The sequence below is a fragment of the Podarcis vaucheri genome (assembly GCF_965113315.1).
Source record: "Podarcis vaucheri genome assembly, chromosome: 5".
NCBI lineage: Eukaryota > Metazoa > Chordata > Lepidosauria > Squamata > Lacertidae > Podarcis > Podarcis vaucheri.
The window spans coordinates 89,460,759-89,484,665 of record NC_138763.1 but is presented as its reverse complement, the minus strand read 5'-3'; the positions used below and the strand labels follow the sequence as shown (position 1 = coordinate 89,484,665).

The 23,907-nt window shown below is 43.4% G+C and overlaps 1 protein-coding gene across 6 annotated transcripts in view; it reads right to left on the bottom strand.

The window, feature by feature from the left end:
- Window positions 1–22,510, bottom strand: part of USP54 (ubiquitin specific peptidase 54) — a 105,970-nt gene extending 83,460 nt beyond the window's left edge. For 2 of the 6 annotated variants that reach the window (XM_082223559.1, XM_082223560.1), the window contains exon 1: window positions 22,359–22,510. The gene's annotated coding sequence lies outside the window, so the exon portion shown is untranslated. Of the gene's footprint in view, window positions 1–1,669; window positions 1,732–22,358 lie in introns of those variants that run through there. The other 4 variants (XM_082223555.1, XM_082223558.1, XM_082223556.1 and 1 more) reach the window with 3 other exon arrangements.
- Between the last annotated feature and the right edge of the window lie 1,397 nt (window positions 22,511–23,907).

Genomic DNA, 23,907 nt, shown 5'->3' with positions numbered 1-23,907 from the left:
AAGTCCATTTGCCTCTAGTAGTTCTGAATCCATGGCTCCCCTCCATTCATGAATCTAACTTCCAAATGTACATCTTCAACCTATAATAAATACACACCTAATCAGTAAGGGATAGTTAGCTCTGTAGAAATGGGCCTACCCAAAGATCAGGTACTTTCTTCTCCTGTGACCCTATGAAGCTGATGGAATAATCTCAGGCAGTAAGACAGCCACAACAGGGCATGTGTGCGCCCTAGAACCTACTGAAAGCCATGTGCTGATAAGCATCCAAGGGGACCATGGGAGAAAAAAACTGAGGCAGCACCAACTCATAAGTGCAGCATTCTTGTCAGGGACTGGAGCATTCACATCAGAACACTGAGAGTCAGGTTCCTGTTCCCTTAACATGCTGTGCTAGCAGGAGAGTTCATCGGAATAGAAGCTTGCAGGCCTTTCAAGTCATCAGATGGAAACCTCAAGCAGAATTCTTCTGGCAAAGGAGTCATGTGAACAGAATGAACCAATTACCTTCCTTGTATATAAACTCTGGGCCTCTTCACACTGAAACTCAGCTCACCTAGGGGTGCCATTCCACACGGCCTGTTTCTAACTATATGCCAGTACCCCACTGCCTACAGCAAGTTTCTCCACCAAACCATAATTATACTTTCAACTTCACAAGACACAACAGCAGGTACATTTTACCTATGTCCACTACTTCATACCTGGTAGATACTATAAACACTAAAGATGCAAATAGTCTACACAAAGAGCCTTTTCTGAAATAGCCAGTAAGTTCTGCTAGTCCTTCAATCCAATTACAGATTCCCTTCCCTTAAAGTACTGCTTTCATCTAAAGTAAACATTTCACTTCCTCCTGAAATTTACACGTGTCAGAGCAAACAACAATCCACTACAGCCACATGCTGTAACTGCAGTCTTTCTAGGTTCTGTGCTAGCTTAATTTAGGTCCACTATTACAGTTCAATACCTACCATACCTATCCACTAGCACTAACTGCTTCTCCTTGTGTATGTGGGTACCTAAGGAGTCTGTAGAGGCCTGGTTATTTCTGAAAGAGAATACTGAGAAGAATGGCTAACAAGTCACCATGAAGCCACTATTTAGAGACCCTCTGTTCACCTAGATAATGTGGTGCAATGCCAGAACTATTTCAGCGCAGTCCAACAATCACATCACAGACCATGAAGCAGGCTGACAGCTGATATCAAAGACAAGAAAGCAGCTAACTTTTGCTATTCTTGCCCATCTTGCATGTGTTAATTACATTTGCAAGCCAAAAATTAAAAGCCAAGGTACAAGCAAGCAGTGCCTGGGGACCAAGGACATTTCTCATCAATACAGGACTACATTTTACCACAAGTGAGTGCTACAGCACTGCCTCTTAGTATAAAGAAGGCAGTATGAAAAGGCAGATAAAATTACTCAATAAGCCACGCAGCATGCTTTTTTCCCTAGGAAGAAAGCATATGACACTTACTGTCATTAGGAAGAAACCTAAGAAATGTTACCTCTAAACATGGGACAACTAGTAATTTTTAAAAAACACCTTTTCAAACCAGTGTCTTTCCACAGTCCTCAATTAAGAAGCATGCTCTTTGTATCACCTTCACACAGCAATTAATTCCTGAAGACTGCGGATGACTTCAGCAATATTTTTAATACTTACAAACTGCCTGTGCTCTATCCATTTCTTACTCCTCCCAGCTGGAGATCTGCAATTAGGAAATCATTCCCTCCTCTGCATCCGTCTCTCTCAAGCAGGTCTACTTAGAAAGATGACATCATCTCTACAGACATGCACCTGATTCTCAGGAAACTGCCCCTCCTCCAACAAGCAGGTCATTTTTTTTTAAAGTGACAGCCAGAGACCGCCCTTGCCAGTGTGTTCTCGGCACTGCAGAACATACTCCCGTAATCATTCAATTTCTGCATTTTTCCTGCTCTGCTCTGCTCACCCTGGATGTAAATTGCTCCTTTGGGGCGGGGGGGGACCCACAGCAAAGAAATGTCATTTTTAGCTGAAATGCATGTGACAATTCACAATTCCTCTATAACAAGCAATAAACCAAAGACAATGCAGTTTAGTCCCGTAATTCTGCCCCAAATGCGTAAAGGTAGACGAGAGAAATCTCTCTTTCATATTAGAAACATTTTTGTTCAAAAACATTTTAGCTCTGAATATTTCACCTCCATTTCCTCCTCTAGTCACTACAAAAATGTCCCTTTTCCTAATCCTACTATCTCTAGTGCAATATATAATATAAATATGATCTATGGTCACAATTCAGCAAACAATTCAGCAAACAAATAATACAAACACACCCAGGATTTTTTCTTCCTGTCTGCTGTGAATTGACTGACTAGCACTCAGTTTTTTGCTTTCCACAGGCAACAAAGGATGAATAAGTGTAAGCTTGCCAGGCCAGATTTTAACACCATTCCAACCCCTCCTATTTCTTCTTTAAATTGTGTGTACACAACTGACCTGGATAGAGAAGAGGTGGAGGAACACAGTGGTGGCAATTGGCCTGCAAGGGGAGACATAGATGCAGAGTAGTGTGGTACAGTAGCAGCAACGTATCCACATTACACTTCATGTTAGGCTATCTTTTCCTAGTCTATGAGGCTCAAGGCTGTGCTGTGATCAAACCAGCAACCTTAGCCCTGCTCACCTGCTTAGGTGAATAGAACACAAGAGTTTGCATGAGTTTATGAGTAAGAAGAATCTGTTTGCTCACTTCCTAAAGCAGTCTTCTCTAAGCTGGGCTGGATCTAGACATGTCAAAGAAGCAATTCACATACAGGGATATCCGGTATGGAAAGACAGGACTCCACAGTGCCATCTAGTGTCGCAGTGTTATAGCATCTATACAACACATATAAAACACTTTTTCTTTAACAATCTACCAAGTCCCTAGTGCCCTCCAGATAATGTTCCATTTCAGCTCCCATCTGCCACAGCCAGCAGTGATTAGAGATGATATATTCTTTATTAGATTTATATACCACCCTTCATCAAAAGGTCTCAGGGCATTTCATAAGATAAACACATGAGATAAAAGCACAAATAAATAGCTAAAACAGAAACAACAATACAATAACCCCCCTCCTACAAATACATTGAAAAAGCTTTAGAATATTAATCAGCCAAAGGCCTGGTTGAAGAGGAATATTTCTGCCTGGTGCCTAAAGATATATAAGGCACCAGATGAACCTTCCTGGGGAGAAAATTCCACAAACGGGGAGCCACTGCAGCAAAGGCCCAGTCTCATGCTGCCACTCTCTGGACCTCACATGGAGGAGGCACACAAAGGGCCTCAAATTATGAGCACAGTCTAGGTTGGTTTATATGCAGAGAGGCCATTCTTGAGGTGTTGCAGTGATGTAGTCCAACATCTGGAAATCATCATGTTGGGGAAGCCTTTACCTCCATCAATACACTCGTTGGTCTAAGGCTGGGTTCATGTAATTGAGTTAGGAATTTTTAATCCCTGTTTTAAAGAGAAGGAATCTGAAAAAAGTGACTATATTGTATAAAGACATTCCATCGACATGCTTGGTACATCCCTAATTTCGACCCCATGCCTAAAGATGCTCTGTATTCTGTAACTTTTGAAATTATGTTCCCACCATAAATGCCTAAGAGTGTTGTTATTGCACAGCACATGCTTATTCAGCATATGCTCTGATTATCTATATTTCCTGTACAATCACTGTCTCTATATTTGCCTTTGGGGGAAATCTTGATAAAAAAAAATTAGTGGGAGTTGCCAGAGCTGCTGTCAGTTTTCCATATTTAGCTCTCTTCCCAGGCTCACAAGAATTGGGGTGGTGGATGCATCTTGTCTCTTTATATGCATGTAGACATGTGCGCAGAAACACTAAAGCACCATGCAGTGCACAGACAGCAACTGCATATGTTGGTGAAGCTCCTTTTGATTCTTAAGAACCCAAGAGAAAATTCATTGTTTTTCAAGTATAATTTTAGCCCCAAAACCAAACAGACTCTTATCAGATTTTAAACCAGTGCAGGACAAGCTATTGCACAGAAAAGAGGGGTAATATTAAATATATTAAACCACCATATTTAATAATATGGGAGGTGTTACATGCATGTGTCAAATCTTTATCTGTGAAATGTTGCAGGGTATGGATTAGTAATAAAGAACACAAGCTACTTTCATTCAAAATTGCTAGCAACCATACACGGGTGTTTAATATTCCTAAAAAAGTAAAGGTAAAGGACCCCTGACAGTTAAATCCAGTCGCAGACGACTCTGGGGTTGCAGTGCTCATCTCCCTTTACAGGCCGAGGGAGCCGGCGTTTGTCCGCAGTTTTTCCAGGTCATGTGGCCAGCATGACTGAGCCACTTCTGGTGCAGCGGAACACCAAAACCAGAGCAGCACACGGAAACGCCGTTTACCTTCCTGCCAGAGGAAGCTACTGTATTTTTCACTCTATAGGACACACTTTTTCCCCTCCAAAAATTAAGGGGAAATGTGTGTGCGTCCTATGGAGCGAATGCAGGCTCCCTGGCTTCAGCGATAGCAACGCGAAGCCTCCGATGCCTGCGCTCCGGAGGCTTCGCGCTGCTTTCACTGAGGCCAGGAGAGTCTGGTCTTTGAGGCTGGCGGTGGGGGAAAGCAGCGCTTCCCCCCACTGCCAGCCCCACAGGCTCGGGGGGCAGCGGGAAGGCACACGACGCCTTTGCGCTGCTCCCCGACCTGGTTTTGAGGCTGGTGGTAGCAAAAGCAGCGCTTCCCCCCACCGCCAGCCCCACAAGCTCGGTCAAAAAGCCCACAGGAGCTGCGCGCTCTTTAAAGGGTGCACAGCTCCTGTGGGCTTTTGTGGGGGGTGGGGGAATTCCCCCACCTCCTAGAAAAGCCCGCAGGAGCCACACAGCCTTTAAAGAGCGCGCCACTCTTGGGGGCTTTTCCCCAAGGAGGGAGAAGGGACTGTCTGACCGAATCAGTCCCTTCTCCCTCCTGTGGGCTGTTGCGGGAAATGGGGGAATTCCCCCACCTCCCGCAATAGCAGGGAGGTGGTCTGGGAGAAGTGCACAGGCTGCGTGCAGCCTGTCCGCTGCTCCCAGAGCTGGGGGGGGGGGATCATATTTTTTTCCTTGATTTCCCCCTCTGAAAACTAGGTGCGCCCTATGGTCAGGTGTACCCTATAGAGCGAAAAATACGGTATTTATCTATTTGCACTTGCTTTCAAACTGCTAGGTTGGCAGGAGCTGGAACCGAGCAATGGGAGCTCACTCCGCCACGGGGATTCAAACCGCCGACCTTCTGATCAGCAAGCCCAAGAGGCTTGGTGGTTTAGACCACAGTGCCACCCACATCCCTGTTTAATACTCCTAAATGCTCACTAATAATATCCACCAGAACTTAATAAAGCACATTATTGGGCTGGGTTGCCACACTATGGCTTAGCAACTATGGCTGCGCAGATGTGCAGGCACTCAGAGAAAGATTTTAATATATATGGGATTGGACACATGTTTCTACCCTTCCCCCCCCACCCCACCCAAAAAAACAAAAAACAAAATTGAGGAGGCAAAATGGAGGGGGGAAATGGAGTATTCCCCTGATCCAGGGTTAGTTAACATGTGGTGCTCCAGATGTGGGGACAGGAGAGAGGGGATGGGGTGGCAAAGCTTAAGTTCTTTTATTTAGTGTATGCTTGGGGGTTTTCTGCCAGCGTCACTTGGGGAAGTTCTCTTTCTATTCACTTGTTATGTTTCCTTGGTGGTGAGAGGGGTTGGGGTGGCCTAGGGTGTGGCTGATCGTCTTTGGCCAGTGAGGGAGAGCCAGTGTGGTGTAGTGGTTAAGAGCGGTAGTCTCGTAATCTGGGGAACCGGGTTCGCGTCTCCGCTCTTCCACATGCAGCTGCTGGGTGACCTTGGGCTAGTCGCACTTCTTTGAAGTCTCTCAGCCCCACTCACCTCACAGAGAGTTTGTTGTGGGGGAGGAAGGGAAAGGAGATTGTTAGCCGCTTTGAGACTCCTGAAGGGGAGTGAAAGGCGGGATATCAAATCCAAACTCTTCTTCTTCTTCTTTGGCTGGCTGCAGTGGGATTTGTTTGTGCATGGGTGAGGAGGGTTGTCGGGTTACGTTAGCCATATTGAATCGTATGCTGTCGGTGGGTTATGAGCTCTTTCTAGTGCGAGTGGGCATTGTTATCTTGGAAGATGTTCAGTAGGGTCAGTTCTGGGGTGACTTCTAGTACCTGTTTAGTTATTTTGCTTATTTCTGGTATGACTGTGCACACTCCTTTTCTGACTGGGTCCTCAAAATACTTGGTTTGGTGGGATCTGCTGGTTCAGACACAGCATATGTCTGAGAAGGCCCCACGAGGGGTCATGGGGAGGAGGTGCGAGGAAAAAACTGTTGTGACATTGATTTCTTGGGCAACTTGGAAGGGCTGTGGTGGGATCCGGAAACGGCAACCTGGAGCCCCACTAACCACTTAACTGCTCTCTTCTCCATCATCCTGGGAGCTTTTTCTGAGGTGCTTGTGGGGTATGAGAGCATCCTTTGCTGTTTGAGCATCTTTATCAAGATGCTAACAGATCTGCCTGCCTTTGATCAGTTGTGCTTCAAGGGAAGCTCACCAGTCCTCTGATTCTTTAATATTTTCCAGCCCAGACAGATGTTAACCAAAGGATCTCACCATAGTCATAGAATCATAGAATCATAGAGTTGGAAGAGACCACAAGGGCCATCGAGTCCAACCCCCTGCCAAGCAGGAAACACCATCAGAGCACTCCTGACATATGGTTGTCAAGCCTCTGCTTAAAGACCTCCAAAGTAGGAGACTCCACCACACTCCTTGGCAGCAAATTCCACTGTCGAACAGCTCTTTCGAAGTCATCTCCTTGCAGGAGCAAGGAACCACAGGAGAATCAGATGCACCACAAGAGCCTCTTGGATGGGATGGCTTTCAAAGAGCGCTGGACAATTGTATGGAGGAGAGGCCTATCAATGGCAACTAGCTGTGATGACTATGCTCAGACTCCCCTGTTGGAGGGAGCAATGCTTCTGAAAAGGACTTGCTGGAAGCCACAGACTCCCCAAATGTGTTTCATAAGGACCCCTTCCTTCCCTCTGCCCCAGTACCTGAGGGTCATCACATCTCTTCAGGGATTTGGTCAGAACAAAGTATATGTTGGGGAAAGGCTCCCCACTGCAAAGAAAATGGAGGAATGAGCAGGCACCTGGCTCCCAGCCATGCTAGCACCAGTCTGGCACATGAGGGTGGGGGACATGGGAAGGAAGCATTCCTATAGTATAGAGCATTCAATTGGCATTTCCACCTACCTGAACTCTGAGCCTTCCCCTCCTTGTTCTGGACTGCCTCTCTCCTAAGGAAGATGCAAGCTCTTGCTGGAAGCCACTGGTGGGGAGAATGTGCCTATGATTCCCAAATGTTTCAGAAGCATCTTTTTGTTCCTTTAGCTGCTTGATATAATCATAGCATGGCAGAGGTGGAAGGGACCTCAAGGGTCATCTAGTCAAACCCCCGGCAAAGCAAGGATCCTGCCCACAGCCAGCCCTGGCTGGGCTCCAAACTCCAGCCTTCTGGTTACCATTGCAATTCTGCATGGTGTGGAGAAAGGGGAGAGAGAAATGTGTTGCTTACACTCTCATAACACTGATATGAGATCCGCACCATGCAGCCTTTTCAATAACTAAATATAAAGGACTGTCACATTGAGGATGGAGCAAGCTTGCTTTCTCCTGCTCCAGAGGCGCTTAGGGCCTGAAGCAGTGACTCTCCTTCCTTGGAGGTTTTTAAGCAGTGCTTGGATGGCGATCAGCCATGGATCACCTAGCTGAGATTCCTTCATTGCATCCAATGCGCCTTTAAAGCACATGACTTCCCCCGAAATGATTCGTGCCATTGTGGCTTCCCTCTCACAGACCTACAATCCCCCAAACCCCTAACAAACTACAATTCCCAGGATCATTTGGGGGGAGACATCTGGTTTTTAGAACAGGGATGGAGAACCTACAGTTTGCTCCCCCATTTCTAGGAATCAGGAATGGGAAGCTCAAGTGCTCCAAACAGTATGGTTATAGGCAGCATCGTGTATAAAATATTGAATGTAATAAGGTTATTAAGGTAATTGTATCAGAATTATTATGGGAATGTTAAGGAGGGAGAGGGAAAGAGAGATTGTGGAATTCTGGTGGTGAGTGACAATTAGATGAGGATTTGAAAGGGAGTTTGAATGCGAGGCAGTTGACAGTCAGTTGAGAGCGGTGGGTTCTGGAGGGGGTGGTTGGGCAACTATTCCGTTTAGGATTAGTAGTCCAGTCGTCATTTTTGCAATAAGGCAGCATATAAGATAAAGTGAATTTGAGGCCATAAGCTCAGGTACACACATCATCCTACAATCATTTCGTGAATCAGCCATACAGTCTCCTTTAGTGAGGGTGCAGCACCTAGGATCTGGACCAAACATTGAAATTTTTCCTCTTTTCCAGTTTATGTTCTGGTTCTAATGATGTAATGGGGTTGGGGCTCTTTAAATACTGGGGGCTGCTGCACACTCCTTTTCTTTTTTAAAATAAAACAATAAATTCCCCTCATTTTCAAAAACACATCCATTGTCTCTTTCTTCAGGTTCTTCAGTTAAATTTGTTGTGAGACACTGGTGTTATATGCAGTATAGGGTTGGGAAGAAAACAGGGCAGGACTGAAACCCCATTATCCCTAACAATGGCTCCTCATGTTAGTTATCCTTGCTCTACTATTTAGTTGACAAAGCAATTTGAAATCCAAACCATGCTTGTTCCTCTGTGCCTGAAGGCCTAGTCTTCCTCATTAAAAGTTTTAGAATATGCTAAGGAAATCTGTGGGAAGATCTGCTGCCCAAGTTAAAGCAAACTTTTACAGACAATATCCCAACAGGTTTTGCATAAAAAAGTGGCAGGCATATTATACACACACACCAGCAAAGAATTGTCAGGAGAAGGAAAGAAAAGGGGAGTTTTGGTTCTCGTAGTATTTATTGTCCAAACTATGGGGTCATTGTAAATTGATTTTTTTAAAATTGTGGTATCCCTCCTTTCCTTCCCCTCTGCAATGTACCCACCCTTAGAGGCTGGCTCCATTTCAGTAGCCAAGAGTGATCTTAGTACCCTTTTGTCCTAGGAACAATTGTTGCTGAGCAGAGAGATGAACTGGTCTCAGGCAGAAAGAGGCCCTTTTTCTTTTTAAATCACAATTCCACCCCTCCCCACCAGATTACTTTTGGCAGTGAAGGTAAAGCCTCACTCTTTTCACCAAAATGACAGAGCAAACATTGTCCTTTAAAACATTCACTGGGGGCCTTGTTAAGCTGAGGGAATGCACATGGCTTCCCTTACCCAGATAGCAAAGGTTACCCATGTGCTCTCCTACTGATATATTCTATGGCAGCAGGAAGGAAGCAGGTACAGTGGTGCCTTGCAAGACTAAAAGAATCCGTTCTGTGATTCTCTTCGTCTAGCGTTTTTTTTGTCTTGCGAAGCAAGCCCATTGACGGATTAGAGGATTAGCGCTATTAGCGCTATTAGCCGCTTATCAGCTTATCGGATCAGCTGATAAGCGGCTTAGCGGCTTAGAAAAAAGGGGGAGGGGGGAACCGCAGGAACTCGCAAAACCTTTTCGTCTTGCGAAGCAAGCCCATAGGAGATTCGTTTTGCGAAGCACCTCTAAAACGGAAAACTCTTTCGTCTAGCGAGTTTTCCATCTTGCGAGGCATTCGTCTTGCGGGGCACCACTGTATCTTCAACCTGCATGTTAAATACTCCAAACACAACACAGCAATAACAGGCTAATTCCTTTTACATCTAAAATGTTACAAGTTTTGCTTCTTTTGTATCTCTTCAAACAGTAGCTAATCATAAGACTTGACTCTACAAATATGCACTACTGAGAAGTGACAAGAATTCTCTGTCACATAATGACACACACAAAATTAGAAGGTGGCTGTATTTTCATGATTGTCATCAAAATGCATCTCTTAAAGAGGAGGTCCCAGTGATTTCACTTCAATTTTTGCCACTGAAGAATACACATAGGATTTTTTGTAAAGATTTGGATGAAAGTTTTGGATAAAAAAGTTATTGGATGATGGCAGTGAGCTTTCTCCAGATGAAAGAAAACATTTGCCCTGGGTAGTTGGTAGTTCTCCTATACACTATCTGCTTTATTGTTCAACTCTCTCACACACATTCCTACATAAAATCATTTAAAAGGAGGCAATGGAAACTTGTGGTTAGAGGGCTAGACTAAGAGGAGGGAAACCCAAGTTCAAATTCCCACTCAGCTGGGACATTTACAGTGGTGCCTCGCAAGACGAAAATAATCTGTTCTGTGATTCTCTTCGTCTAGCCGTTTTTTCATCTTGCGAAGCAAGCCCATTGAAGGATTAGCGGATTAGCGCTACTAGCGGCTTATCTGCTGATCGGATCAGCTGATAAGCAGCTTAGCGGCTTAGGAAGAAAGGGGGAGAGGAAAAAAACATCAGGAACTCGCAAGACATTGTCCTCTTGCGAAGCAAGCCCATAGGAAATTCGTTTTGCGAAGCACCTCCAAAACAGAAAACTCTTTCGTCTAGCGAGTTTTCCGTCTTGCGAAGCATTCATCTTGCAGGGTACCACTGTATAGGGTTTTCTTCTGTTTCTTCTGTTATGCCAACCTTCTGTTTGTTTGTTTTCTGCAAGGGTAGGAAGCCTCTTCGATCCACGTACAGTGGTACCTCGGTTTACATACGCTTCAGGTTACATACACTTCAGGTTACAGACTCCGCTAACCTAGAAATAGTACCTCAGGTTAAGAACTTTGCTTCAGGATGAGAACAGAAATCGTGCTCCAGTGGCGCAGCAGCAACAGGAGGCCCCATTAGCTAAAGTGGTGCTTCACGTTAAGAACAGTTTCAGGTTAAGTACAGACCTCCGGAACGAATTAAGTACTTAACCCGAGGTACCACTGTATTTTCCTAATTTGTATCTCCTCCCACTTAGGCCTCCAGGATGTACACAATGGACATCTACATAATATAAGGAGCAATACACTTAGACATGGCCAACTTTTTCTCAAACACTCATAACGTACAACAGTTTAATGTTATGCCATATTCTCTTCAGCACAATAATAAAGCAAGTGAAAAACAAACATGAAAAAGAAAATTTGATTAGTTCCATTCTCTCAAATACACTTGAGGTCCTTGTCACAGTTTTCCAATAGTCTTCCCTGCCCCCCATGTCAAAATGAATTTAGTAAGTCAGAGCATTGCAGATGTTAGATTAGGAGAATTGAGCCAATTTGTTTTTGGAGCAAGTTATCCATATGCTGACAGATATGCAGACATTAAATTCTGAACTGACTGGATGCTTTGGGCTGAGATCACTAAACCAGTTAAGCAAAACTATTTTGTCATAACTTTGATTCTGAACACAGACTTTCATCTTAATCCTTAAAACTTCATCTATCAATTGACTTTCTTTACCAGCATAATGTTCTATTCTGAAATTTTGTTTTGACTACACAAGTCAGATGTTGAAATAAACAGCAATTTGGTAGTACACAAGTTCTCAGCTCTTGCTTTACTGATATGAATGGAACAATATTGCCATTATTTTGCACATTGAGCTATTGAACTTGATTCAGCACAGCCACAGCAAATCTTTAAAGTTGCATAGCAAGACTCAGTTAAATAGCTGCCGATTTCTTGGCAGCCAAATCCATCAAGTTTTGCTAAACCCAATCTTACACTAAGCAAAGGAGTCCCCCCACCCTTCCAGCAGAATTTCTTGACTGACACTTATCTAGAAATAAATTTCCCAATAATAGTAAAAGACTTTAGCTCTTTGGGAGGGAAAAAGACAGTCAAGACTATTCAACAAAAGATCTCCCAGCAGGTGCTGACCTGCTGCTTCAAGATAAGGAACCTGTAAGAACTTGTGAGCAGACAACACTGAGGTAATACTGATCTAGGTACCCACCTCCCCAAAGCACCCACACGCAAGAACCTTGTGTAATCTGACCTTCACAAACATTTCCATGATAAGGAAAATTCTACAACCTACCTCTCAGCAATAGCTTCCAGTTTGACATCCCAAAACCAGACACACACAATTGTAAGGCTGCTTCTATTTGAATGTCATCATATTTATTTTTATAGGGGGACCCCTGACTGTTAGGTCCAGTCGTGACCGACTCTGGGGTTGCGGCACTCATCTCGCTTTATTGGCCGAGGGAGCCGGTGTACAGCTTCTGGGTCATGTGGCCAGCATGACTAAGCCGCTTCTGGCAAACCTGAGCAGTGCACGGAAACACCGTTTACCTTCCCGCCGGAGCAGTACCTATTTAAATACTTGCACTTTGACGTGCTTTGAACTGCTAGGTTGGCAGGAGCTGGGACCGAGCAATGGGAGCTCACCCCCGTCGTGGGGATTCGAACCTCCGGCCTTCTGATCGGCAAGTCCTAGGCTCTGTGGTTTAACCCACAGCGCCACCCACGTCCATTATTTTTATAAGCTCTCTCTAAACATGGATGGGGAAATAATATCAAGGCAATGAGGTAAAAACACAAATAATGGTTTTGGTACAAGGGAAACCATGTATCTGGGATACTTTCAGCCCTCACCACCAGTACCAAATACTGGTACTGTGGCTAGCGCCTCTGCAAAGGGTGGAAATTAATTTGTGAGAGAATTATAGCATTGTTGGGGGCTTTCCTCCCCCCCCCCCGGGCAATTTTACAAAAGCAAATATTTATTCTAAAATACATCGAAAGAGGACAAAATAAATCATTGCTGTTCCTCTTTATTACTATGCCCTGTAAGCATATGCTAAATTAGCAATTCTACTTTTTATTTTTTTTAGCTTGGCCCTGGAGAGAAATCTTTATTTTGACAGCTAAATATTAAACCGCAGGACACATCATTCAGAACAATGAGTTTCCTTTCAGAGCTGACTTCCCAACCACAATCAGCACTAAACACTTCAATACATTTCAATCAATTCCATCAACATCCCACTTGGTAGAAAAAACAATGGAAAAACAAAGGGCCTTGGCTCTAGTCAGCTGACAGCAACAGAAACATGGAGCATTTCATAGCGCTTTTTAAAAAAAACAAAAACAAAAAAGCTCCAGTTAGGTTCCATTAAACATCATCAATGAACACTAAATAAAACAACAATCAATAAGATCTCATGAGATCAAGAAATTAATGAATGTGTGATAATGTTCTTTTATTTATGCTTACGGCAACTTTTTTTACATATCATTATCAATAGCTTGACACAAGCCAGTCGCAAAAGCTGTGAATTCAATCTTGGCCTGGAATACTGTTTAGGGGGGCTCGCTTGAGGGTTGATGCTGGTATTGATATTAATCATTTGTATCTTTATTTTCGTCCTTATGATTTATGTCGAAATTGTTCCATTTCGTTATGTACTTTTTGATGTTTTATTTATTATTTAAGGCTCCTTTTGGTTATGTTTGTAATTATGCAATTGTCTTCATGTTGTAAGCTGCCTTGAGCATGGTTAGAACTATGGAAAGGTGGAATACAAATAAAATGATGTGTGTATTTTTCAGTTAATGACAGTATTAAACTCCAAGCTAATCGTTTTAAGATAATACTGGACTTGGCCATATGGTTGTGTTTATATGGTGATCCACAAGGATTTGTCATGGAAATCTTCACTAAATAAGAAACTGTTTCTATATTTAACCAACCGTTTACTCACATCCAGAGCAGGCAGTCTTAATGTGTTGTTAAATGGACATGGTAGAGTCTGGAGCAGAGATCAAGTAAGATTTGGGATAAAGAGGCATCTGGGTGGCTCAAGGGATTGGTAACAGGATACACTACTTTTCAACGGCAAGGCACTGGTTTAACTTAAGATAGCTCATAGTTCAAAAAAAAAGATTGTTCAACAGCTGTGAGAAATTAATTGGTAGTCTCAACAGAAGCTATGGAGACTATCAAGATTTTCGTTGCTAATGGTGTCATCATAGCCATTACTTTTGCTGGGAAAATTGGGTGCTTTCAAGTTCGACAGAACTCTCCCCCCCCCCCCGACAAAATATAATCAAAGATCCAATGGATTGTGTGAGGTATGCTATCATTCTCAAGTAATACAAAAATGTAATGGGAACAGAGGAGGGAATGGGAATTTGTTTTCATAATTATTACATTTATTTCCCATATTTCTTTCATGGAAATTAAAAGCAGCACATAGAACATTTGAGGCTACCGTCCACATGATGAAACCTAGCAATGTTAGTTTTGGCAAAATTAATGCACCATATGCATTGAGACTATTTCCTTATATATACTTTGCTCACCCAGGCCATAACCAAGATGAGACAGCCCCACATACATGATCAACCTGTTGGGATACTGCCTGGGAGATAAAGTCCATCATGGCCCAAGCCGTGTGCCGGACGATCCATCGACCTCTCGTAGGCACGCAGTATCATCGATTAGCGACATGAGTTTCTAGAAAATATCTTGCCACATTCCAGAGCTCATGCACACTCTTATCAGCAGATAATTGACAGCAGAAGTCACACTCAGGAGAGCATTATTTACAAGCTTTATTCAGCGTTGATCAGAACAGAGAAAGACATGACTGTCTGCGTCAGTGTCTCCGACAGAGAGAGAGAAACGAAAGCAATAGCAAACATAAACATCCTGCAAACAGGAAATACGCAGGCTGTGACACAAACATCCTGCTCCCTTTTAAGGTGGAACGGAAATATCCTAACACAACCAACAGCAGTTCATTATTTAGTTATTTGACCATTTAATACAACAAATTTAGGATTCAAGGACCTCCACTACCAACAAAGTTTATACAAGATTAAAACAACAATAAGCCATAATAATCTACAAAGTCAGGGAGAAGCAACAGAGAGATTGCTACACAGAAATCTACGCTTAAAACTACATCTAAATCGACCAGTCAAGCAGTATCAACTCATCACACAAGCCTTGCTAAATAATCAAGATTTCACTGCTCACCTAGAGGAGACGAGTTGGACCTCTCTCAGAGTTGCAGTGCCACAACTGAAAAGATGTACACCACTTCACTTCTAGAGTAAGGACAATAGAGGTGTTCAGAAACTGACTTGAGGACATGGCGAATGCAGAGGGAGAAGTATGCTCTTTTGGTTGTCTTCACCAACCACATGCAGGTCCAAGTAACACCATAGCTCCTTAACAAGGCACAGACAGAGGGAGGAGTTTCCTAGTTTTCCTAGACAAAAACCTCAATCTTAGCTGTGGTAGCATCTCAGCAATCACACCAAGCATGGTTATCAGCACATGCACCTAGGACATCACAAAAGGAAGCACAGCACAACAATATTGACTCAGATTCCTGGCTTTCTGTGAAGCATTGCTTGACAGTCCGAAGAGCCTAATGGATAAGATTGTACCAACAGCTAAAAGGAGAACCTGAAGTATGTACCTGAACAACTCTACACTTTTCACTCTCATCTGAGTGTGCTGATCTTGTTTCTGAGTGAGCATTAGAATTCTCGGTTTCAACTGTATTAACTGGTCTGACCTTTGCCTTACTTGAACTTTGATGGAAGTAATGAAGGGGGGGTTACACACTGGCTTCATGAATCGGCTTATTGAATTACTGTTTCTGTCAAACTGTTTTCCATCTAAACTAAATAATTCAGGCACCAATAAGTGGCATACTTCTTGCTTAAACTAACTGTACTTACTATCTATCTATCTATCTATCTATCTATCTATATGTTTAAAAGCAAATCAATTTGTTCATTTTATCCCTTTCATCTGCGCAAGCTTTCCTGATGAATAACAGAAACGGCTCCTGATACAAGGAGGAAAGTTATTTAGACTAAACATTAAGAAGAACTTCCTTATTGTACAAGCCGTTTGACATAGGAGCCAACTCCTAGGGGCCAAGATCCCTTTGCCCCCCTAAAATATTTGAGGGGGCCCCCAAAGTTGATGGTCATTGCCCTTCAAACGGTGTGCATGCACCACATCATGTGATCGATTATGAGGGTGGGGCTTACCTGCCCCTCCTTGAACATTTTATTCAAGTTGGCACCCTTGTTGTTTGATCAGAAAGGAAATATGCTGTAGTGTATTGGAATATGGTGGACTTTCCTTTGTTAGACATTTTTAAGCAAAGGCTGGATGGCCACCTTTCAAGGATGCTGCAGGAGCACATTTACTACATTGTCAGGGTAGGAAATAGACCACATGACTTCTGAGCTCCCTTCCCACTCTGATACTACAATGTATGTTTGCCTAATTCAGTTTTGACTTTGCTACAAGGGTTTATGCTAGGGATCATATTATAGTGTTTCAGAAACAAGGCGAGAAATCTTATTTGCATGAGCGTTTAATTTTAGGGGATAATCAGAAGATTCTGGAGACAAACTGTTATTACCTATCTCCAGTGCTATTTTTCTATAAAAAGTGGTGCCGGAACTCACCATGAATGTCTCCCTCGTTCTCTTAAAACGGCATCCACCTGAGAAGTGCCGGAACTGAGTTTCCCCGAGTTCCTGCTAAAAAAAAAAGCCCTGCCTATCTGATCTTTTGAAGACACATAAAGTAAAAAAATTAAAATCTAAAAATTTAATTATGCATACATTTTCTGTACTAACAATACTGAAAGCAATCACTTTATTATACCCATGATGCCCATAGCAATTCTCTTTTCACTGATTTACTGATCCAACAAAAGGAGTGTAGTACCTGCAAAATTTTAAGAGCTTTGTTTTGGTTTATTTTTAGGACTCTAATCCTTGGTTACAGAACAGCAGCCATAATCATTCTTCAGAACAGGAGACTAAAACCTTTAACAAAAGAACCATGTAGCTGTATTCTAAAAGAGAAAGTGCCCTCCCTTTTGTGCGTTTGCAGGGAATTATGCTGTAAAGGGGAAATAATGTTTAGTTTCTATTACAGTTACATAAGTGATCCAAGAGTATTCATTATCAGTATGATATTACAGTACTTAAGAGTATTTTTCCTGTTACTGAGTAGTTTGAATATTGATGGCATTTTCAAAACTTCCCAAAACTAGGGCTGCATAGGTGGGCATCAGACACATGTTCTTCCCTAATACAACAACATACTCCATATGATTAGGCCAATTAAAACCAGCATCCAGATTTTATGTTCATGTAATTCTGCTACAGTGAAGAATACATTATCTACTAGCAAAACAGACTGTCTTGGGCAGGCAGAATATGTAGCCCTGTTAAAGAACTCATTATCAGCCCAGCAAGAATACAGTACTACAGAGCTATCATCACTGCATCTCCTGAATAACATTTTTAGTTGCAAACTTAAAGTCTTCCAAAATAGTATTCAGACTTTAGTTTTAGTAATTAATCCTGCTGCACTGAAATAACTAAGAAACAAGCTTTAATGCAGCTATTCAAAATTATATTCCAGCAGAAAGCATCCTCAGCTGCTGTTAACACAGAAGCCACAGTTTCCCCCCCTAACAAGCAGTCTTCTTATTCCCTCATTAATCACATCCTGGATTTCAAGTATGTAAGAACATGTTGATTTTCCTCCTTTTAAACGGATACAACAGGCTTTCAAAAAAGAATAAGCCTGCCTGCTCAACCATACCTAGTTATTTGTGATCCATTGTCAGTCATGCAGCACAATCCTATGCATATTTGTTCAGAAAAAAGTCCCACTGTGTTAACGGATTTGAGTCCCTAGTATCCATGAAGACTGAAAGAAAAACAACAACTCTTGTCCACTTAAAAAGCTCTTTACATCCCTGATGTGTATAACCTCTGATTACACGAATTAGGCCACTTTTGTGCCAATACAAATTGATGTAGCTTTTTATGTCAGGTGCATGCTTACACATAGTAAATGGCAAAGTCAGGTTCCAAGACAACAGTTGGCTGTTCAGTGGAGCACAGTAATTAATAATTCACCTACATGATTTCTCCTGTATACCAGAAAAACTGTACAGGGTTGGATGATATGGTAGTGCTGTCATTAGTACACTGTTCCTACTTGTGTGTGCCCACTGGTTAACTTCCAAGAAGGATGGGGAAGCAACAATCTTTCTCAAGATTGCCCCTGCTTATCCTTATGACTTCCTGTCCTGTTGGTTGCATGCATGCACGGATTTCACACCTGCAAACAGAGCACAGGAATTAACTAGCAAATGGGCTGATAAGAAAGGGTTCTAACATGCTCCATCTCACAGCAAGCTGATGGGGAATCTGTCACAAAGGAGGCGGCTTCATTGTAAGGAAGAGCAAAACCCTCCCACCTTCTCCAGCCCCATGGAAATGGTCTGACTTGCAAGAAGAGTGGAGCCCACTTTGTGATACAGCAGTTGAAGCTGTCCTGCTGTCCTTCCTCAGAAAACAGTGTCTTGGGAAAACATTGCTGAGGAAAAGCAACTCGCTTTCCTGCAGCCAAACTCAAAAGAGGAACCTGATTCAGCAACTCCAGCTGGTATTAGGAAACATTCCAGGAAAAAAAGCTGGTGTGAAAGCAACATAACTTGTAATACAACAGGGTGCCACAACACCTCTTCCTTTGTTGAACCTGTGGGAGGGAGCAGACATAATCTCAGGCAGAGCTGAATCCGCCTACATCAGAGCTCCTTTCATTCTAGGACTGTACTGTACTGAAGAATGACGTTTTACTGTCTAACAGTTTATTCAGCAGCTTTATGAAAATGTTTTGACACTGGTAAATCAAAACTCTTCACACGCGAGTCATTTAACTTCCTTCTAAATTCTGTATCTTGATCTTATTTGTCACTTGTCTCTTACATGCCATTTTATGTGTGCCCCAGATTTCTCTTTCCTTTTAACTCTGTTACAAAGATACTCTCCCACATGTGCCCACGGGCATTCTGGGAAAACCAAGGTAGAAGTTGCTGTGAAGTTTCTCTTCCCATCATCACAGTCTGCTCCATCACAGTCCTGGCAACCCTATGGGAGACAGACAGTGAGGCAGGCAGCACTGGACAGTGGTGGCTCACAGCAGCAGTGGATGATGGTGCTCAGCCCAGCACTAAGAGAAGCGAAGAACTTGGCAAAACTCATCATCTACCATCATCTTCATTTTCCAGGGAGCAGAGGACTCTTTACCCAGACCTCTCTCAAGCCTGGCAGAAGTCCTGTCCTTATTGAATATTAAGAGATACGATTGAGCTGCTATCCTAGCAAGTATTTTTAAAAAAAGAGGATAGGTTTCTGTAGATAGTTGGAACAGATGAGACTAAATTGCTCACCCTCTGCATGCTTTTTATTGTATAAAGGCAATCAGTACATTTTAACTAAGAATAAAATACAGCTCAGGGGAACATTTTCTCTTTGGCTAAATAATACAAAAGTTGTCTAATGTACCATTTCCCCTGTTTAAATTCATGAAATTTGAAGCTGCATTCAATGGAAGATGGCTGTTGTTTTTATACACAGAAGGAATCTAACTTTCTGAAGTTTTCATGGGGACCTCTCCTGACCAAAAAGACTTTTTATACAAGGTGTATGATGTTTGATGGAAACTGGCAAAATAGAATCTACTCCTAAATTACAATGGCAAAGATCTCTAAACATTCAAACTATGCTTCAGTCCATGGACAGGCATTATGAACCAGGCCCATGCAGAGCTTGACTGAAGCAAGAGTCCCCAGTCAGCTGGGAGGCTCAGGATGTTCTTTGCATGATAGCATAAGTCCAGTAGGCCCTTGGTGAGGGCCCCTGGCCAGCTTAGCCCACCAAGGCCCAAGACAAGTGCGACCAGCTGCCCCCTGCTCTTCATGGGCCTCTAATGAACCACATCAAATTGCACTGCATAAATATTTACAGTATTTTAGATGTGATATTATATATTACTTACATTACAGAGAAGATATACTGATTTAATTGGTGCATATCTAGTGAGACTATGAGGTCACCCAAAACTAATGGAATTTTTTCCCTATGTGTCAAGGATATTATTGAATACGAGATTCCATTCATGCCTATACTGTAGCTAGTTTGCATGGGTGTGCTAAGCAACATGTCAGATGAGGACAGAGGCAGCTAGTTGGTACTGTACTAATAAATACAGGTAGACTTCTTTAATTTTTAAATTCTGAATTCAAGATACTGTAATTTGTCAATAATGCCTTCAGAAAATGCTCAACTTGAAATACTAGTTATAGTTTAAGATGGATTTAAAATGAATTACACCCTGATAAATACAGTACCTGATTTCCCACAACCCTTCAAAAAAAATGTTTCTCCAGCGTCCCTTCAAAAACCACCCAACCAGTACAGTGGTACTTCTGGTTAAGAACTTAATTCGTTCTGGAGGTCTGTTCTTAACCTGAAACTGTTCTTAACGTGAAGCACCACTTTAGCTAATGGGGCCTCCTGCTGCCGCTGTGCCACCGTTGCACCATTTCTGTTCTCACCCTGAAGCAAAGTTCTTAACCCGAGGTAATATTTCTGGGTTAGCAGAGTCTGTAACCTGAAGCGTATGTAACCTGAGGTACCACTGTACTAATAAAAAGCAGTAGTCAGCCCCACTATGTCACTATGTTCAGTTGGACTTGTTTCCAGATAAGTGTGCCTAGGACTACAGTGAGAGAATTTCTGCAAGTTTAATCTCGAAAAGGGATACTAGAGGCATCGTGTTTCTTTGCACGTGTATGTAGATGTGACTACACAGTAACAAGAAATGCAGCTATTTTATATGCTAGGGTGGCTTTCTTTGAGCTGTTTATATAACATATTGTAAGACAATAATGTATTTAAACTACAGTTTTTTAAGTGTGAAAGGAACCGCTGTAAAACAGTGTCCCTAACCCATACAATGAATCAAAAAGCTACCACAGTTGATGGTATGAAAACCCACTGAGAGGTCTGGGGAAATAAACTGGGTCCCCTTGTCAGGGGAATGAAATTTTATAACTTAAATCAGACCTGAGATCAAACTCATCCAAAAGATCCTGGAGTTGCACAACACATTTCAGAGTGCACACACACAGAAACAAGGTGTTCATCATTGCTCTTTCTGAATAGAGAATACTGTACATGATACTCTCTTGCAGCTGCAAATCATGAGGGAGGTAAGATTTCATTGCATGGAAGAGCAAAACCTTCCCACCTTCTGTAGCCCACTGGCAGTGGATCTACTTGCAGGAAAAGACTGGAGCCTGCTTTGCAGAAACTTAAGGAACCCTGGTTGCCATTATTCATTTTCCCATTGAGAAAACCCTGATAAACTTGTAAATAACTCAACAATCTGCACAATAGTTTGAAAGCCAATGCCATGCAGTATGATGAACAGCCTTTATTTCAAAATACCCCTGCCTTCTGTTATTAGAAAGATGCAGAAAGTGAAGTGAATTTCAGCCTTAATCCACGGTTTTCAAAGTATAAGATTCCTAAAGGTTACCAGGAATTTCTAGTAATGCATAACGTGAAGCAGGGAACAATGAAAGAAGCATGATCCTTCAGAATGGAGCAAAAGAGATCTATGGAATCTTAAAAACAGGTTTATTGTCGCATAAGCATTGTGGACCGCAGTAGGCTTTCAGATGCCACAAAGATCTTTTCTTGCCAGATAACACACACACACACACACACACACACACACACATATACAATTGTGGGAGGTATTTTAAAAAGTTAAGTCCAGGCAGCAGGAGGCCTTAAAATGTTGAGTAGCAGTAGCTGGCCTGCTAAAGCCCAAATTTATACCAACAAGGATAACGAAATAGCCCATACCAACAGAGCCAATGTTTTGCCGGAACCCATATGAACATGCCTGACAAAATGAGGATAACACTTTTCTGCATCTGATGAATCCGAGTCCTTAAGATTATTCAACAGGATGTGTTTTGTTGCAGTTTCGGGGTGCGGGTATGTGTCTGTGTGTGACAACTGCATTCTCCAGCTATGCCGTGCCCATTTAACACCTGTAGCGTGACAAAGCAACAACAAAAAGGCGCCCGCACCGGGATTGGGGGGTGGGGGTGGGATTAAGAGTCTAGCTGAGCATTTACACGATATTGGGGGGAGACGGGGGGCGTGTGCCCTGAAACGGCGGGGGTGGGAACAATGCCCCCCAAAAATGTGAATGAAAATGGAGGGGCCCATATTTCGAGGGGATTGGAGGGGGGAGCTTATCCCGCCCCCCCAAAAAAAAAACCCTCCTCAAAGTCAGGGTCGCCCGCCGCCTTACTCCCCGCCCCCCCCCCGAGGTCTCTGGGCTCCCCGGCTTCGAGGCGGGCTCAGGACCCGGCCCAGCTTGAAGCGAGGCCCTCACCCGCTCCGAGGAGTTTCAACGGGGTCTACCAACTTATGCCTACTCACCGCCGGCCAACCCTGCCCGTTCCCCCTCAGGAGCGTCTCTCGCGAAGAGCATCGCCTCGCCTCGCCTCCTCGGCGGCTTCGCCTCCTTCCCCGCCCCGCCCCCCTCGCCCTTCGGGCCGCTGTGTCACTACTGCTATAGCTACGGGGAGCCAAGGCAACCGCTTCTCGCGATAGCTCAGGCGCGAGGGGACGCGGCCCGAGAGAGAGAGAGAGAGAGAGAGAGAGAGAGAGAGAGAGAGAGAGAGAGAGCTGCCTCGGCTCGCCGACGGGGCGTGGGGGGGGGGCGGAATGTGGCGGCGGGAATAAAGGAACCCAAGTATCGCGAGAGCGAACGAGGCCCACCGCCGCTACTGCAGAGCGTACAGAAATAATAAAGAATTTGTTGAGTTGGAAGGGATATTAAACAGCTGGTTAGTAGCCAGATGCGCTGGCCAATTACGCCCCTAGGGGCGGGGTGTTTCTGGTTGGGCTGCTCGCGAGCGCCCTGTGATTTTCTTGATGTTTTTAAGTGGTCCTGGGAGGATACTAGCCTTCTATTGTAAGGGGGTCTTTTCTCAGCAAAGAATAAGCTAACAATATTCTTTTCCTTTTCTTGTGGGGGGCGATCTGATTGCATCCGCCTGGTGCAGTTAGCCAGCAAAGAGCTTCTCTCCTTAGCTATTGTTTTCATTTATTATTGAATTTATATACCGCCCTATACAGGGCAGTCTCAGGGCGGTTCACAGAAAAGATCACAATACTGTATATAAAATCAAAATAACAATAACAAGATAACATCCGCCCCAAAAGAGCCATATTTTAAAAGGGTAATATGTCAATCAGGTCAACCAAAGGCTTGGTTAAAAAGGAACATGTTTGCCTGGCGCCTAAAGGTATACGTATAATTAATGAATAAAAGACTGAATAACTGCAACATAGGATTCTACCTCAAACCTCATTTCCGCCTCTGCTTTCTTCAGGCTGGTGGCAAAAGCTTGCTCTCCAATGCGCGGGTGGTCCTTGAGATCGCATTGTTTTTAAATTCTGCGTATGTCTTAGGATTCTATCTCAGAAATGTATACTGGCAACATCTGTCTCCAGCAGGCCTAGTGCCCAGGGCTGAGGGGCAAACAGCAGGGATCGCAGATGATGCTGCAGCAGAACTTTGCACCTGCAAACCCAAAATGCTCTGGCACTGCCATTTTACTTGCATCAGCCCCTACACCAAATGTGTGTACGTCGGGGAGAACAAGTAGATAGATGGTCAGGCCGGGAAATTCAGACGTAGGCATAGAGCTTCATTCAGCAGCAGCACACACAGACTGACCATGATTCAGACTAGGGAGGGCAGTCTGGCAACAGTAATGGCCTGCACATCTGAACTTGGCAGCATCCACCATGCCATCTCTTCCCAGAATGTATGAATCAGGGGCAAGTTCTGTATTATTAAGACGGGTGAGGCTTTAACAGTGCTATTTTTCTAGAAAAAAAAGGTGCCAGAACTCACCATGTCATGATGCCCACCCTGAGAGGTGCCGGAACTGAGTTTTGGTGAGTTCCAGATGAAAAA